We start from the raw sequence: 14,509 nt of genomic DNA, 5'->3' as shown, positions 1-14,509 counted from the left end.
GTCTAGTAAGAAAGCACAAAAAATCAAGATTAAGGAAAACTCGTATAAGTAAAAGGCTGCAAAAGATAGGACTTTAAATCAAGATACTTGCTTGGAAACAACATCTGTTGCATGTGCAGATAAAATCTTTCTTTGGTAACCTCGAAATTTATGAAATTCCTGCAAAATACAAGCAAATTAGTAAAGATACAATGAGTAAAATAATTGGTAGAAGCGAACGAGAAGGAAAATACGAGAATTATGAGAACCTATTTCTTGTTTAACCAGCATAAGATTTGGATGAAATGAAGAAGACATTATCCCTTACGGTATCAATTTGGTTTTTTAGTGCTTTATTTATTTAATGATTTTGGTTTATTATTCATACATTCATTCTTTTATGAGTAATACGTTCTAAAACTTTTGTTTCTTTTTATCGTTCCTGTATTATGTTTAAGGTGAATAATTACAAATTAGCCATTTTCTAAACCAAGATCTAATTTTTCATTTTTCATTTAGTACAAAAAGAACGCTATTTTTCCAATCCATATCTTTACAATAATAAAATCTGTAGTTAATTTGGTGTATTTTCAAAATTAACCTTATTTCTATTATCTATTAACCCTTATCTGTACAATATATAAAGGGAAAGCATCACGGTATGGTATAAACACACAATATTATTTTTTAAAATTCCTAATATACCCTTAATTATAAAGGCAAATTTGTCTCAATTGCATAAAGTTATTTAAATCAGAACGTAGTTATCTATTCAGTGATCAACTAACTAAACTTCTTCATGCTAACTTCCAACTTCCATATATTTTTCTCTACTTCCATCATCTTTGTTTCGTGTATGATTATCTACATTATAATGGAATTTGACCCATAAAATCCGTTAAAAAAACTTTTTAAAGAGATAATTGTGATAAATATATTTTTTGTTAATTGCACACACATTAGAGTATGCCTTAAGCACTAGTATATATGAATGTCTCTAAATAAAATGTTTAAAAAGATTACTTTTGCAATGATCACTTTTATTGCTAGTGTCATCAACTAGATAATTTGTGTGAGTAGTCCCTTATGGGACACTAAAAAGGAATAAAACAATGTTCCTTGATTCAGGCGATTCCGATTGTGGCCCAATTTAACCAATCCAGCCCAGCTTAGACGGCCGCTAGGAAGGGATTAAGTCCATAGATTAGGAGTTCTAAACCTTGGGCTTGTATTTGTAATTAAGGGTTTTTTGAAATTTCACTAGTAGGTGTATCGTCTAATCCAAGGGCACTTCAGTCTCTTTTGAATCCCCCTATTGACCTCTTTAGATCCGCTTCTCTCCTTAGTATAAAGTATTAATAAGAGTAAAAACTACCTTGTTGAAAGGATAAAAATTGCAGCCCAATTTAATTTACCTCTCTTGGATACCTTCTGGAAAAAAAATAATCGTATACAATTTTTGGATCCACAAGTCCTTTCGGCCTAGCAATGAAAAAATAGTGTGCAGAATACACACACACACACAGCAATCTCCAAAATTTTAGAACTATAATTTTCTTTTTTTAAAAAAAACTTGTAATTGTTTTCTCTTTCTAGTATGGAATATTTGTAGTTTGAAGAAATTCAAAATGATAATGAAGATTACTTATGAATATTATCATTACTCCTATTTAACAATTTGTAAGAGTTGGAAAATAACTAAGGTTTCAAGGCTATCAACTAAAATAAAATAGCATAATTTGTAAATTATACAATAGTGAACTACTCTAGGAATTTTTGGAATATGCTTTGATTAAACAAATTAGCATAAAATTTGTTTAATTGTTTCTCATTGATAAGGTAATTGATCGGGCGTATCTAACATGAGTGTTCTTTAATTTTCTACTTTTACCTATACAGGAAAATGTTAGGACCGGGCCAGGAAATAGACAAACTAAAGTTAGCACAAAGTAGGCGGTATAACCGACCATATAATAGATAGGCGGTAGATACCAGCCATATAATAATTAGGTGGTAAAACCGACCATATAATAGATAGGATAACAAAGCAAATAAGAGACACAGAAGATTTACGTGGTTCGGTCAAATTGACCTACGTCCACGGGCGAGGGAGGAGCAATATTTCTACTATGAAGAAGAAATACAAAAGACCGTAGGAAAGTGGTTCCTAGGCCAATAGGCACTTACAAAAGAGTTTAGAAAATATTCCTAAACTCAAAATAAGAGAGCCTAAAATATTTAACTGAATGGGCTAAATGACTCAAGAAGCTAATAGCCCATATAACTCTCTTTGAGTGGTGCACTTAAACTTCTCAAAGGCCTTCTCTATTTATAGGAAACAATGGAGGCTATTCCCTCAGCTTCTGGCGATGTGGGATTACAAAATTCTGCCACAGTCAAGAATCAAGAATTGCGGCTGCAGCAAGAAGTCAAGAGTTGCTGCTGTGGCTTGACTTTAACAAATCTCCACCTTGGCATAATTTTGAGTACCACTATCGACAATAGTAAAATTTCTCCACCTTCTCCACATAAGCCCCAATGGGCATAAATCACCAACAATGAATACCAATCAAATCCAAGCACTGCTTGAATTTGTAAACTGGAAGAGGTTTCGTAAACATATCGGCTGGATTGTCCTTAGTATTGATTTTCTGAATAAGGACTTTTCCCTCAGCAATGATATCCCGAATGAAGTGATACTTCACATCAATGTGTTTCGTCCTCTCATGATACATCTGATCTTTAGTCAAGTGTATGGCACTTTGACTATCACAGTGAATATCAGTAACACCTTGATATAGACTTAGCTCGCTAAATAAACTCTTCAACCACAAGGCTTCTTTGATTGCCTCGGTCACAGCCATATATTCTGCTTCAGTAGTAGACAAAGCTACGACAGGTTGTAGAGTAGCTTTCCAACTAACAGCACAACCGCCAATGCAAAATACATAGCCTGAAAGTGATCTTCTCCTGTCAAGATCCCCAGCGTAGTCTGAGTCTACAAAACCAACCAAAGTGTTATTATTTCTTCCAAACTCCAAACATGCATTTGAAGTACCTCGCAAGTATCTGAGAATCCACTTCACAGCTTGCCAATGTGCTTTACCAGGGCAAGACATATATCTGCTAACAACACTGACTGCTTGTGCAATATCTGGACGAGTACAAACCATTGCATACATAATACTGCCGACTGCACTGGAATAAGGAACCCGTGCCATATAATCTTCCTCTTCATCTGATTTTGGTGATTGAGCAGCAGATAGCCGAAAATGGCTAGCAAGAGGAGTAGATACTGGTTTAGCATCTTTCATGCCAAAACGCTCCAAAACTTTCTCAAGGTAATTTTTCTGGGTCAAAAATAACTTCCCTACTCCTCGATCTCTTTTGATATCCATGCCAAGAATTTTCTTAGCTGCTCCCAAATCTTTCATTTCAAATTCACTATTTAACTGCAGTTTCAAAGTGTGAATTTCTGACAAATTCTTGGCAGCAATGAGCATGTCATCAACATAAAGCAGCAAATAAATGAAAGAACCATCATTTAACTTCCGGAAGTAAACACAACTATCATACATGCTCCTCAAATAACCATGACCCAACATAAAGGAATCAAACCTTTTATACCATTGTCTTGGAGACTGCTTCAATCCATATAAGGATTTCTTCAATAAGCAAACATGGTCTTCCTTACCTTCAATCTCAAAACCCTGGGGTTGTTTCATATAAATTTGTTCTTCAAGTTCGCCATGTAAGAAAGCTGTCTTAACGTCGAGCTGTTCTAACTCCAAATTATACATGGCAACTAAAGCAAGCAAAACACGAATAGAGCTATGTTTAACAACAGGTGAAAACACATCATTAAAATCAACACCTTGTACCTGACTATAGCCCTTTGCAACCAATCGTGCTTTATATCTTGCATCTTCAACCCCTGGAATACCTTCCTTTTTCTTGAAGACCCATTTGCATCCAACAATTTTCTTAGCTGACGGCGGCTTTACAAGAACCCAAGTTTTATTACGATGAAGAGATTCAATTTCTTCATTCATCGCAATCAACCACTTTGCAGAGTCATCACAAGAAACTGCTTCTGAATAGGTGGAAGGCTCACCAACTGCATCAGTTTCTTCTGCAACAGACAAAGCATATGCAACTAAATTTGCATATCTTTGTGGTGGTCGAATGTCTCTCCTTGCTCTATCTCTGGCTATGGAATACTCTTCTTCTTCAGAACTATCTTCAACAGTAGATTCAGGTGTATCTACTGGCATTTGTTGAATAGAAGATTTGGTCTGAGAAGAACCAGAACTGCCAATATCAAGCTCCACCTGCTTCTGTGTACTATCAGTAGTACAAGGACTAGAAGACTCCTTCTTGGAACATAACATAGATAATTCATCAAAAGTAACATCTCTACTGATTACAAATTTTGGGGATTTGGGATCAGGACACCATAATCTGTATCCTTTCACCCCAGAAGCATACCCAAGAAAAATGCACTTTTTAGCCCTAGGCTCCAATTTTCCATCATTCACGTGCATGTATGCTGGACACCCAAAAACTTTTAAATTGGAGTAATCAGCAGGAGTACCTGACCAAACTTCCTCAGGAGTTTTGAAATCAAGAGATGCAGAAGGAGAACGGTTGACAATATAACAGGCCATATTGATCGCCTCTGCCCAAAAGTCGTTTGTCAACCCTGCATTGGAGATCATACATCTTGCTCTCTCCAAAAGAGTTCTGTTCATACGTTCGGCCACACCATTTTGTTGAGGCGTCATCCTGACGGTGTGATGCCGAACAATTCCTTCATTCTTGCAGAATTCATTAAATTCACCTCCACAAAATTCCATGCCATTATCTGTCCTGAGCCGCTTAATGTGTTTTCCTGTTTGCTTCTCAATCAAAACTTTCCATTGCTTGAAAGTTAGGAAAACATCATTTTTATGCTTAAGAAAATATACCCAAACTTTCCTTGAATAATCATCAATGAAAGTCAACATGTACCTGGCACCACCTTTAGAAAGAGCACGAGAAGGCCCCCAGAGGTCTGAATGAATGTAGTCCAAAGTTCCTTTTGTCCTGTGAACTGCCGGCAACTGGAAGCTAACTCTCTTCTGCTTTCCAAAAATGCAATGTTCACAGAGTCCCATCTTTCCAATACTTTGACTACCAAGAAGACCTCGTTTGCATAAAATAGATAAGCCCTTCTCGCTCATGTGCCCCAATCTCATGTGCCATAATTTGGTAAAATCAGAATCAGACAAAGTTGATGTAGAAACAGCAGCAGCACCTGTAACAGTAGATCCCTGCAAAATATATAAAGTACCAGATCTGTGTGCCTTCATAACAACAAGAGCTCCTCGAGTAATTTTGAGAACTCCGTCTCCACCTGAATACCTGCACCCAATAGACTCAAGAGTGCCCAAAGAGATGAGATTTTTCTTCAAATCTGGAACATGTCTAACATTTGTGAGCGTCCTCACAATACCATCGTACATTTTAATCCGGATTGTGCCTTTGCCAACAACTTTACAAACAGCGTTGTTGCCCATTAAGACAACTCCACCTTCAGCTGATTCATATGTTGAAAACCAATCCCTGTTGGGACACATATGATACGAACAACCCGAATCTAAAATCCACTCATTGTTAGATCTAAAATTATTTTCTGTTGCACAGAAAATGGTTCCATCATTCTCATCAGCTGCTATACTAGCTTCAGCGGATTCAGTATTTTTCTCAACAAATTTCCCCTTTTGCTTTTCTTTATTTTTCAATTTAAAGCAATCAGAGATAACATGGCCCTTCTTTTTACAATAATTGCACACCACATTTTTATGTCTGGACTTGGATCTACTTCTATTTTCTGTGTTTCTCTTTTCAGATCTACCCCGAACAAACAAGCCATCGGCTTGACTCCCACTAGTTTCCCCAGTAATATCCCTATCTATCTGCTCTTTAGATTTTAATGCAGATTTAATTTTCGATACGAAATTGTTTCCTTTCCATAGATCATAGTATCACGGAAATGCTTAAAAGATTGGGGAAGGGAACACAACAGTAATAGGGCTTGATCTTCATCATCAATTTTCGAATCTATATTCCCCAAATCCATAATAATGGAATCAAATTTATCAAGATGGGAGAGTATAGATGTACCTTCAGACATCCGAAGCATGTACAAACTCTGCTTCAAATATAGCCGATTCTCGACTGTCTTCTTCATATACAAGGCTTTCAATTTATCCCACATAGCCTTGGCCGAAGTCTCCGTTGCTACCTCACGCAATACCTCATCGGAGAGGTTTAAGATTATGCTGGATTTGGCCTTCTTATCCATATCGGCGAAATCCGCATCCTTGACTTCTTCTGGTTTGTTCTCGATTCCGTGAATCGCTAGATCAACTCCGTCTTGAACAAGAATGGCCTCCATCTTGAGCTGCCACATTCCGAAGTTGACATTCCTGTCGAATTTCTCGACAACCGTCTTTGTTATCGTCATTGTTGCCACAAAATCTGTAACGTGAAGTTTGTCTCAAAAACTGGCCAAACAAATATGCAAGTCTCGTGAGCGGGCCCCACAGGGTAAGCGGGCCCCACGAGATAAGCGGGCCCCACGGGGATGAACGGACCCCACAAGGTGAGCGGGCCCCACGGATAAACGGACCCCACAGGATGAGTGGGCCCCACAGGATGGACGGACCCCACCAGATGAACGGGCCCCACCAGATGAACCTGTCTTGCAAAATATAACAACCAGCTCTGATACCAGTTTGTTAGGACCGGGCCAGGAAATAGACAAACTCAAGTTAGCACAAAGTAGGCGGTATAACCGACCATATAATAGATAGGCGGTAGATACCAGCCATATAATAATTAGGCGGTAAAACCGACCATATAAAGACGGATAACAAAGCAAATAAAAGACACAGAAGATTTACGTGGTTCGGTCAAATTGACCTACGTCCACGGGCGAGGGAGGAGCAATATTTCTACTATGAAGAAGATATACAAAAGACCGTAGGAAAGTGGTTCCTAGGCCAATAGGCACTTACAAAAGAGTTTAGAAAAATATTCCTAAACTCAAAACAAGAGAGCCTAAAATATTTGACTGAATGGGCTAAATGACTCAAGAAGCTAATAACCCATATTACTCTCTTGAGTGGTGCAAGTTAAATCCTTCAATGGACCCTTCTATTTATAGGAAACAATGGAGGCTATTCCCTCAGTTTCTGGTGATGTGGGATTACAAAATTCTGCCACAGTCAAGAATCAAGAATTGCGGCTGCAGCAAGAAGTCAAGAGTTGCTGCTGTGGCTTGACTTTAACAGAAAAGTTGGTTTAAATTCAAAACAAATATAAATATCAGGGAAAGTTAGTAATTTCTTTTCCCATATTTGCCACATTTTTTGTCAAAAAATTGCAACAAAGTAAATGAATATTATGTTTAAAAGGCTCGAAAGAAATGAATGAGAATGGGATAGAATGTCTTGTGCTTCGTTGTAACTTCTCAAGTAACTTCTCAAGGTACAATTTCCACTATTTTCCTTGAATTAATCATATTCCTGTGTTGTCTTTTTTTACATCATACATATTGTAATGTAGAAATAATTATGTGCTCACATATCTTGTATCTTTCTTTACACACTTTTGGTTAACAGTCCATGCATTTAATATATCAGTTATAATCCTTGTACTTGAATAAATGTAATAAATAGCAAGTAATCATGAATATAGACTGAGCTTTTTGAATAATGGCCAACTCAGTCAATGAATAATACCAACTTTCCAAGTAATAATCTTGTAAAAATGTTTGCAAATTTGATGGCTTTAATTAGCCAAAAAAGATTGTGAACTAATTAAACGATTCTTCAATGCTGGCACAGTACCTACGCCAACAAGAATACTTGTTGGATATTCTAAATGGTCAGGGAAGTCGACCATGTCACTCCATTCTCAGCTTTCTCCCTCGAGAAACCTCAGGTAAAGAACCACTGCAACAATCTTCCTCCATTAATCTTCGTTTCCCCTAATTCCTATCTTCTCGCCCCCATTTTGTCTCCACATTGCTACCTTCTTTCTCCTGTGCCACCTCACCCTCCTCCTCTGCTGCATTGGTGTAGCTCGCGGAGGAGTTGCCCATGGTCACGAGGTCCATGTACCGGAAGCCATCTTCTCTAACGGTCTCCTGAATATGAAACTGATCCGTGATAATCTCTCGCAGGATAAGCCTTCCATCCCTGTACTCCCTTCGAAGACTCCAAGGTATATGCCCTCCATAAGCTTCATGGTCTCTCAATATAGTTAGTGGTGGTGGAATATCCCATCTCTTTTCCCGCTCGCGATCCCTCATTCGTTGTTTTCTGCTCGTATAGGTTCTGGTCTCCTCCCATGGCATTGGATCATCTGCACTGCACATGTGGACTCCACTCTCAGTGCCTAAAAGATCACCGTCTGTGGAGAGTGACCACGATGGGGCGGATGAAGAAGAGAGCCATGGGAGGGATGACCTCGAATCGGGACATGAGGAGCGAGAAGGATTGCATGATTTTACCATGCATGAGTGGAAAATCCTTCCCTGCTTTACGACCCAATGTTGCGAAGAGCACACCACGCATGCAAGCCCAATGTGCTCGTCACAACGGTTTGGTGCTCTGAGCCTCTGCAATCGAGCTGTTGAAAGTGCTCTTGATGCCCAGAAGAAAAGCCCGTAGAAGAATCGGGCCATTCTATCCCTGGCTATCTCGGCGAACTTCACCATATTTTGAATTTTACCTATAGAAAAAAATTATTCAAGTTAATTCATTAATGGTTAGAAGTTCATAATTTTCCACGATGATGTCCTATGTAATTAATTAATTTTGTCAAAAAGTGACAAAATACTTGTTGTAATCAATTCATCATGGTAATTAGGATTTTCCTTGATTAATTTTCCCTTTATTTTTCAAAAACTAGTTTTTCAATTTCGTGCTTGGAATTTACTGGACAAAATACAAAAATTCATCAAATGACAGAGTAAGCCAATGTGTATTGTGAGAAAGTGACATCTTCTATAGTACACATGGTGACACAATAGTCAAATTGTGACGCCAATTTTCAACACCGTCAACAGAGTCTCCGGAGGCCACCGTGGATTCAGTGAGACTGGTGTTGCATGTAAAAACTAAGAGAAGCATGGTCAGTACACTTTAATCATCTGATTCGTAATAGATATTCGCCTATGGTTTGGCCACATATGCTTGGTGTATCCAGTTCAAAAAGGAAAAGGAAAAGATAATGCTGACAAAAAAAAAAAAATTCTAGTTGCATGACATTTTGGTCCAACGCGTAAGCAAGTGCCATTCAAGAGAAATTGATGTATCAGCAAATGATTTAAACAGATAGGCTACAGATCAGCTTCAGCTTCTTACTCATGTCATATATATACCCCATATCGCTAGATTTAGATGAAATTAATTTCCAGCTAGGATATTGTTGTAGAGCCTTTAATTAAATTAATTTGCATTTCAATGCAAGCATAGGATTTTAAAAATAGTGATGCAGCAAATATAGGTTTGAAAACGATCTTTCTTGAATTTCGAAAATCAAATAAAATCAAGAGATAGCCGAATAAAAGAAAAGGGGGCGGGTTAATAAGAGATCCAGTACTTTACACAGCTGCATCATGTGGTGCTTTGGGAAGATCTTTTAAAAGCATACGAGTTGCTTAAAAACAGCTGATGGTGTGCTCTTTTAGATTAATTCACCTGTATGTGTGGTGAAATTTTTCTAAAAAATTGATGCATGCAGAAATTGATTTAATCAAAAAGTGGAAATGTGAGCATGTGTGTGTGTGTGTGTTTGACAATCAGTAAAAGAGGTAAACTGAACAGCTAAAGGAGATTTTACAACTAAAAATGATAAAATAGTTGGATTGTCTCTGGGTTGCAGCGTATACTCACAAGTTGACAGTATATCAGGAATGGAAGATGGCTATTTGCTGCACATTGATCAGAAAGGGAAAAAAAAAAAAAAATCATGTCAGTACATGAGGAAATATAAACAGCTAAAGGAAATGTACTAACAAAAACAATAAAAAATGTAGGATAACCTTTGATTGAAATGTATACTCAGAAATTGATAGCGTTACTCAAATGGTAAGATGGACAATGGTGGTGACCTTTCCACCTTAATTGCTCTAAAAAATTTAATGGAAAGTTAATCTGTCGACTCTAAATGAGAAATGAAGAAGGATTTAGGTGAAAATTTTTTTAAGTAGATACTCAAATCTGAAAACTCAGTTAGAGAAAGTTTAGAGGCTGCACCATCTTATATCAGTTGAGGAGAGGTGTAGGGTAGGTAGGGAGAGGTGAAGGTGATCCTCTGGGTTTTTTTTTTTTTTCTCCTTTTATTGTTACGAATGAGGCCAAGAAAAATCGCTTGGCCTAATTTCTCTTTTGTCATCTTCAAATAAAAACAATTTCAATTCAATGCAAAGAGATTTTTGATGATTTAAACTCTAGTACGTGTTGACAATTTTCTTCAAAACGATTGAGAGGATGCATAATATACATGTATGTTTGTGTGTGTACATATATATATATATATATATATATATATATATGTAGGTAGATAGGGAGAGGTGAGGGTGATCCTACGGGTTTTTTCCCCACTTTTATTATTACAAATTAATCCTAGAAAAACCACTTGGTTTAATTTCTTTTTTACAGTCTTCTGAAAAACATATATATGTTTCTGTATGTGTGTGTACAAACATATGTGAGTGTGTGTGTGCAACAGCTAATTTACCTTTTGCATGGTAACAGATTGTCATTCTCTATCTCCAATCAATCATAAAGAACTTTTTTTTTTTTATGACATTTGCATAAACAAAGCCAAGGGGAAAGAAAAAAGAAAACGACTGTCGACCTCCTGGTATTTCAAGTTCTCGCCATGGATACAGGTGTGGAAGAGCGTGAAATAGATAATCGTATGTATGTGTTGTTGGGAATTTTGAAGAGCAATTGACACTGAACAAAATTGCCCATGGATACAGGTGTGGAAGTTTGATAATATTCAGACCTTTTACTAGAAGTACTAATTTTTTGCTTTCATGCAACAAGCATCAAGAAATCAGCACCACGTAATTTGTTTACTGGTACTGGTAGCCTTATTTATTCACAGGCCCGTAGCAACGTTGTGTCTTGGAGGCCTACGTACATTAGCGAAAGCCAGGATGATCATCATTCCGGGGAGTACCAGCTCTATTTCTTGTTTCGAATTTCTTACTTTTAATTAGTACGTCCTAAAAACTTCAGCTAACGACCTTGAATAACGTCCTTGGTTGCATAGCAGTTATTATCAACAAGTTTGCAGTATAAATGGTAAATCAAAGTACAGGTTGAGAAAACCATTAGAATTGCAAAGTGAACCTATAAGATTGTGCAGCGAAGGATTAGTAAGAAAAGAGACAAAAAACTTCAATGTACGTGAAAGAAGAGATCGCACTGAAGATTAGGCATCTAGCAACATAAAACACCCTTAACTTCTTTTACCACTAATATACCCTTCATAAAATTATTACATGCCTAAAACATCCTCAACTTCTTTTACCACTAACAAGTTATTGAGTTATTCTGAATTACTTCCATTAATTAAATTCATAAGGAATTATTCTAAACTATTTCCATCAATTAAATTCAGTAAAAGAAGGGCTTTCATTTTATACATGTGCAAAGTACGTGCATTTTTTCTAGTCTTCGGGAAAAAAAAAAAAAGATAGGAGACAAAGAATCTTATCAAAGAGCTTCATTGGCTCTTTATTATATGACGGTCAGAAGGAAAAAAAATGCTCCATAAGTTAGGCATTCCCAATTTAAACCAATTTAGAATTCCTTTTCTCAGATACCTTATGAGAGAAAACGTAGGACAAAATCATATATACTTCAATTTTTTGGACCCATATTTCTTTCAAAAAATTTTTTTTGGACCCATATGGGTTTTCGCATCTGATCCTCAACCCCCTTAAAGACCTCCCTTACCAGGTCTCACCCTAAAAATTTGATACATGTAACAATTCATGTGATTTCATTAACCTAATCCTATCCCAAAACCTATTTGGCTATTCCCTTCTCTTGAATATTACGAAACTCAGTTAGTGCATCAATGATCCAACCAATCAAACAAAAATCTATAAACCCTAAATCCATAATCAGAATTATTCTCAACCTTCTCAACATTCGATACTTTTCATCACTCTTTACACCTTTTGTTTTATTTGAATATATGTGATTGACTTAGAATTCTAGAAAATCACTCTTAAATAACTGTGATTTACTTGACTTGGAATTCTAAAAAATCACTACTCCTATTATGAAAAATAAATTGTTTGCATATGTCAAATTTGATACAAATGTCAAATTTTTAGGGTAAGGTCCGGTAAGGGAACTCCTTAAGGGGACTGAGGATCGGATGCTATGTGTTTGGCCCAGTAATGACAAAAAAAAAAAAAAAAACTGTCCAAAACAATATTGCAATCTCCAAAATAGTTGGTAATCTAATTTTCTTTTTTTGGAAACTTTTAATTATTTTAACTTTGTGGCACACTTTGAGGTCATCAGGAGGAATTTTAATTATTTTTTCCTATGTAGAAATTTTATGATTATCTGTCCTCCTATTTAAGAGTTTGTAAGAAAATGAAATAACTAATTCTTCAATGCTATCAACTAAAAGAAAATAGCACAATTTGTAGGTTGTACAAGCATGAATTTCTACTTTAGGAATAATTAGGACTTTTGTCTTGAAGGATTTTGGAATATGCTTTGAGGAAGAAAACACAGATAGAAATCAATACAAAATTTGTTTCTCAGTGATAAAGTAATTGATAGGGTATATTAGTTTACTTATCTAATATGAGTACTTTTTAACTTTCAACTTTCATCTCAACAGAAAGGTTGGTGTAAATTCAAAAACAAACATAAACGTCAGGGATGGTTGGTAAACTTTTTCCAAATATTGACTCTGTATATAAAATCCATACTTGATACTTGCCACATTTTATGGATTAAAAATTGAACTAACGAGATAAAATAATATTATGTCTTAAAGGGCTCGGAAGAAATGGCTGAGAATGGAATAGGGTGCTTATGGGAAGATTCCTGAGGTACAATCCCCACCACCTTCCTTACATTAAGAAGAGCTTTCGACGAAAGTCTCATATTCTTCAATTGTGTCTTTCTTTTACTTCACCATATTATGACCTAGAGATAATTATAATGTGCTGAGATATCCTTTTTTTTTTCCCAAAAAAAAAATAGTGAACCAATTAAATAGTTCTTCAACGTTGCAGGATATCTAAGCCAACAAGAAGACTTGTTGGATATTCCAAATGGGCAAGTGCCATCCCATTCTTAGCCTTTTTCCTCGAGGAACCTCAGGTAAAGAAGCACCGCAACCATCTTCCTCCATGAATGCTCGCCTTCCCTAATTCTTATCATCTTTCCCCTATTTTGTCTCTGCATTAGTACCTTCGTCCCCTAGTGTTAACTGACCCTCCTCCTTGGTTGTGTTGGAGTAGCTCGCGGAGAGTTGTCCATGGTAACGAGGTCCATGAACAGTAAACCATCTTCTCTAATGGTCTTCTGGATGAGGAATCATTCCGCGGTCAATTCTTTCCATGGCAATGGATCGTCCGCGCTGCATATGTGGACACCACTCTCGGTGTCTAAAAGATCGCTGCTTCTAGAGAGTGAACACAACAGCACGGATGAAGAAGAGAGCCATAAGAAGGATGATCTTAGAGCGTGGCGTAAGGGGCGGGAAAAAATTGCATGATTTAACCATGGATGAATGGAAAATTCTTCCACTCTTGCGTCCCTATGCTGCGACGAGCACAACGCGCAGGCAAGCCCAATGTGCTCATCCATCGTGGTGGTTTGGTGCTTCGGGGCTCTGTGAGCAGATTGATGAAGGTGCCCTCGATGCCCGCAGGAAGAGCCGGTAGAAAAATGAGGCCATTCTTTCCCTGACTATCTCGGCAAACTTCAACATTTTTTTAATTTTACCTGCGAAAAAAAAATATTTAACGTAAGCTATAAATGTTAAGAAGTTTGTGTATTACCACAATGATGTCCTATATAATTAATTTTGTCATTTTGTGGACAATTCATTGTGGTAATGAGGGTTTTCTTGATTTTTTCCATAGCATTTGCTAAGATACAAAAATTTGTAATTAGAATTTACTATAGGAAGCACACAAATTCATTAAATGGTGAAGTAAACCAATTTATATTGTCGGTGAATGAGGTGTTCTAATGTACACTTGGCGACAGAATAATAATCAGCTTGTGACGTTAGATTTTAACTCGAAAGTAATTTGCAGTTAAAAAAGGAATAATGCTGACAAAAGAGAAAAAAAAACACATATCTATTGTACGAGTTTACGGTCCAACACCTATGGAAGTGCAGTTAAAAAAAATTGATATATCAATAAATGATTTTAACAGATCGTATTGAGCTTCTTAATCGTATTATATATACCTCATGA

This window comes from Coffea eugenioides, chromosome 10 (genome assembly GCF_003713205.1).
Source record: "Coffea eugenioides isolate CCC68of chromosome 10, Ceug_1.0, whole genome shotgun sequence".
NCBI lineage: Eukaryota > Viridiplantae > Streptophyta > Magnoliopsida > Gentianales > Rubiaceae > Coffea > Coffea eugenioides.
Note: the sequence above shows the minus strand (reverse complement) of the source record.